We start from the raw sequence: 4,962 nt of genomic DNA, 5'->3' as shown, positions 1-4,962 counted from the left end.
TAAGTGAGGTAAAAATTGGGGGTATGCAAGAGAAATCAGACTCCTGAAAGGGGTACAGGTGTCTCTAAAGGTTGAGAGCCACTGATTTAGTGCAGGTACCACCAGTAACATAGAACCCTGCAAAAACTTCTAGTGCAGATGAATTTGAGAGCAAGCCAGAGAGAAACAGCTGCGGAGCATGCTAGAAAGGGCTGACCCGTCTGGATTGTCTGTGCCTGACGAGCTGTCATGTGGTAAGGAGGAGCCTGTGAGAGGTATGGCAAAGCAAGAGGGTTTGATTGGTCAGTAGGAGCTCCACATGCTAATCAGGAGGTGTGTTTCTGTAAATAGCGACATAGACATTTTCTAATGGTCAGTGTGCTAAAGCTGTCCCGATTGTGCTTTAATGAAATGGGGACTTGGTTTTAGATTTTTGTTCTTTAATTCACTGGGGGTGAAACCCGTTGTATGAAAACATTCACCCTGGGATGAAAGCTTGTGCACATTAGCCTGGGTGTGTAGCCGAGCACTGTTTTGTTAAGACTATACTTTCAGGAATAATTTCTATAGTTTGTAATTAGAGAAGTGTGGTTGAAAATGTCTGATCTCGCTAACCACAACGAAGAATTAAAGTGTTTTCTTCTGAGCATGAAGTGAGAGGACAGTATTGCTTTAGTACAGTTGCTGTTTGCTATTGATGATTGTTCTTACTTTCCTTTTGAGAAACTGAGAAGAAGAAAACACAGACTGAGTGGTTAGTCCTTATAAAACAAGTTTAAAAATAAGTCTTTTGGTTTTCTTTTCTGTTATCTGGATTTGTTTAAAGCTTTTGTTCAGTTCTGTTTTGTGGCAAGTCTTAATTTGTTTTGGTGGAATTTGGAAGAAAAGTAAAGGTAGTGTGAAAGTGGTGTTTTAAAGGTTTCTAATTCAGTTCTTACTGAAAGATTTTTAAAATTTCTTTATGGTGTTTTCTCTTTTTTTCTTGTAATCTATTTCAGAATTTAGGTAGGGTGCTGTGTCTGCATGTTCCACTTTCTTCTCCGCTTCTCTTTTCTTCCCTTCCCATTTTTAACTTTGTACCAGACTTGGCCCCAAGCCCATCAGACAATCCACACAGGATCTGAGAGTTGCTGTTTCTTGGCCGTATAGTGGGTAGAGGGTTCTAAAGCTGTCTCAAGGTATGTCTACACTATGGGATTATTCCGATTTTACAGAAACCGGTTTTTGGAAACAGATTATATAAAGTCAAGTGAACGTGGCCACACTAAGCACATTAATTCGGCGGTGTGCGTCCATGTACCGAGGCTAGTATCAATTTCCGGAGCATTGCACTGTGGGTAGCTATCCCATAATTCCTGCAGTCTCACCCGCCCATTGGAATTCTGGGTTGAGATACCAGTGCATGATGGGGCAAAAACAGTGTCATGGGTGATTCTGAGTAAATGTCGTCAGTCAATCCTCCCTCCATGAAAGCAACGGCAGACAATCATTTTGTGCCCTTTTCCCTGGATTGCCCGGGCAGACGCCATAGCACGGCAATCATGGAGCCCGTTCAGCCTTTTTTTCACCATCACTGTATGTCTACTGGATGGTGCTGACAGACATGGTACTGCAGTGCTACACAGCAGCATCCCCTTGCCTTTTGCAAATTAGCAAAGATAGTTGATAGGCACACTGTACTGTCTGCTGCTTTGTAAATTGATAATGACAGTTACAAGTTATACTGTATGTATATGCCGTCCAATACCAAAATGCTATCATCCCCCTACAACCTGTATGTTACCCCCAATGACATAATACCTGATGCTTCAAACACTTTGTATGGTTTATTTTTAAATATTCTCTAATAAACTTTGTCAGCTGCTGTCATGGGTGCTCTTGGCCAGCCTCAGTGAGGTCAGCTAGGGGCGCATGGACAAAAATGGGAATGACTCCCCAGGTCATTCCCGTCTTTAAGTTTTGTCTAATGGAGAGTCAGTCCTGTCTAGACTATCAGGCAAGCCAATTAAAGACCCAGACAGGCAAATGGTGGCTCCAGGTCAGAGCCCCAGACATCCAGCAGAAATGATGAGCTGCATGCCATTCTAGGGGGTGCCCCTGCAACAACCCCACCCATTGCTTCCCTTCTCTCCCACCTCTCCTGGACTACCGTTATCCCCCATTTGTGGATGAAGTAATAAAGAATGCATGAATTTGAAACAACACAGACTTTATTGCCTCTGCAAGTAGAGCTCAAAGGGGGGAAGGGAGGGCAGTCTCCAGCTACTATGATATTCCAGGCAGGACTGAATCTCCAGGAGACAAAGCTTAAAGAAGAGAATGACCTGGGAGTCATTCCCGTTTTTGCCCTGGCATCCCCGGCCGACCTCACCGAGGCCAGCCAGGAGCACTCACGGGACAACGATGACGGATACCAGTCCTACTGTACCTCTGCCGTCCAGAAGGGAAGGGGATGCTGCTGCACCGCGTCTGCCAGCAGCATCCAGTAGACATACGTTGACATTGAAAAAAGGTGAGAAACATTTTTTTTCCATTTGCTTTCGGGGGGGGGGGGGGGACATATACCCTGAACCACCCGCGACAATATTTTTGACCCTTCAGGCTTTGGGAACTCAGCCAAGAATTCAAATGGTTTTCGGAGAGTGCGGGAACTGTGGGACAGCTACAGACGTCAGTCGCCCCTCCCTCCGTGAGCGTCCATTTCATTCTTTGGCTTTCTGGTACGTTTGTCTCAGCTCCTTAAGTTTCAGCACTGTGTTGAGTCCCTGTTGTGGCCTCTGTCTATCATGGCCTTGGAGATTTTTTCAAATGCTTTGGCATTTTGTCTTTTGGAACGGAGTTCTGATAGAACAGATTCATCTCCCCATACAGAGATCAGCTTCAGTATCTCCCGTACGGTCCATGCTGGAGCTCTTTTTTGATTCTGGGACTGCATGGTCACCTGTGCTGATCGGCACTCCATGCTGGGCAAACAGGAAATGAAATTCAAAAGTTCGCGGGGCTTTTCCAGTAAACCTGGCCAATGCATCTGAGTTCAGATTGCTGTCCAGAGCGGTCACAATGGTGCACTGTGGGATGGCGCCTGGAGGCCAATACCATTGAATTGTGGCCACACTAACCCTAATCCGACATGGCAATACCGATTTCAGCACTACTCCCCTCGTCGGGGAGGAGTACAGATACCGGTATTAAGAGCCCTTTATATTGATATAAAGAGCTTCGTTGTGTGGATTGGTGCAGGGTTAATGCGATTTAATGCTGCTAAATTTGATATAAACTCGTAGTGTTGACTGGACCAGAGAGAGCAGCAGGTTTCCCCTGTTGTTTACCGCTCTTGTTTTCTTGACTAGTTTCTCCTCTGCACCAACTTGGTCTTGCTCTTTGTGAGCTTGGCTAGCTCAGTTGGCAGAACATCAGCCTTTTAATCTGAGGGTCCAGGGTTCAAGTCCCTGGTCAGGTTATAAACTACTCCCCAAGATCTTAACCTGTCTTTTTCACATCCTCTTTGATGTTACTTTTTCTCTTCAGGATTTTCCCTTTCCTCAGAAGGGCCTTTTTGTGTGTGGGTTTGAAGGGGCAACTTCCTGACAGCCCCTCTGTCCTTGCAGCCTGGAGGAATAAAGGCCTCTGGGCATAGATCATGTTCCTTCCCTGCACACACACACACACACAGACAAACACACAGAATATCCCTAGGGAATTAGAATCACCTGCTGCCTTCCCCTGTCCTGCTGGATCCCCAAATGAAGATGCTCTTCAGCCCAAACCCATGTCCCCTCTTTTCCCAGTGCCCCTCAGACCCAACCCTCAGTCCCTCCTATGCTCACTGCTCCTCACTCCCAACCAGAGCCTGCTTCTCTTCACCCTTCTCTGTCCCAACCCACAGCCCTCTCCTATTCCCAGTGCCCCTCAATCCCAACCCACAGGCCCCCTCGTATTCCCAGTGCTCCTCAATCCCAACCCACAGCTCCCTCCTTCCCTCCAGCAGCAGGTGCTTCAGACCCCCTCAGGAAGATTTTCTTGCAAGGTTTCGTGTACGAGGCTGCATGTGGATTTTACAGTATGTTGGAAATAGGTTGGGTTGCTTGCCGAAATGACCACTTGTGGCTGGTGTTGGATTCCCAACCTCCATGTTATAGGGGCAGGAGAAATAAAGGGTTGTTATCCTTGTTGTGTGAATCGAGGGCAGCACAACTGTGCTTGGCAGACCCCGATGGAGGGACTCACCCTCAATTCAATAGCACTAGCTAGGCAGGGGACATGGGTTCCCAAGCCAAGTGGGCTGGGGCTTGGGTCCCAATACTAAAATGTAGGTGTTAGACCAACGTTAGGACAGGGTGGCTGTGGAGGGATGAGTGAGTCCCTAGACAACATAGTGAGTACGGGGCCTTCTTAGTTTCCCCCTTTTCCACCCAGGATGGCAGGTGAACTCTACAGAGGCACCTCTGGGCTTGCACTGACTAAGGACAACAGCTGTGAGTGGGGTGCAGGGGTGGGGGGGCTCATGTTAAAGGACTTTTGGTTGCTGGACTTACGAACCGTAGGGAGAAGGACACTGCCCAGCTCATCTGGGGGGTGGGTCTTTCCCTCGTGGTTTATGTTTATGTGTTGGGGCTGCTGACATGACTTCTGCTAACCCTGGGCTTACACTGCAGTGTAGACATACCCTGAGAGGGCATCTATACTGTGATAAAATCCCTGTAGCCCGGCTGGCCTGGATGATCTGATTTGGGCTCTTGGGGCTCAGACTGGAGCCCAGGCTCGGAGACCCTCACCCCTCATGGTGTCTTGTCATCTGACGACAAAACTGCCCTGTTTTGGTGACAAAATAAAACCACCTCGACAAGAGGCCTAGAGCTTTGTGCAGCAAACTTAAAGCGACCAATTGTCAGTGTAAATGCTGCTGGTCATTATATCACCATAACTGGCCTCCACCAGTATCCCACCATGCCCGCTGTGAACTCGCCTGCCCTGCATTCCTGC

General features: G+C 47.6%; 1 non-coding gene across 1 annotated transcript; it reads left to right on the top strand.

Moving 5' to 3' along the window:
• Positions 1–518: 518 nt before the first annotated feature.
• LOC123357457 lies at positions 519–735 on the top strand. Its single transcript, XR_006575558.1, has one exon. It is a non-coding gene; the product is annotated as a small nucleolar RNA U3 (small nucleolar RNA).
• Positions 736–4,962: the final 4,227 nt, after the last annotated feature.

Source organism: Mauremys mutica, unplaced genomic scaffold (genome assembly GCF_020497125.1).
Source record: "Mauremys mutica isolate MM-2020 ecotype Southern unplaced genomic scaffold, ASM2049712v1 000658F_np12_obj, whole genome shotgun sequence".
Taxonomy (NCBI): Eukaryota; Metazoa; Chordata; order Testudines; family Geoemydidae; genus Mauremys; species Mauremys mutica.
The sequence above is the reverse complement of the archived record's forward strand: the minus strand, read 5'-3'. Positions and strand labels throughout refer to the sequence as shown.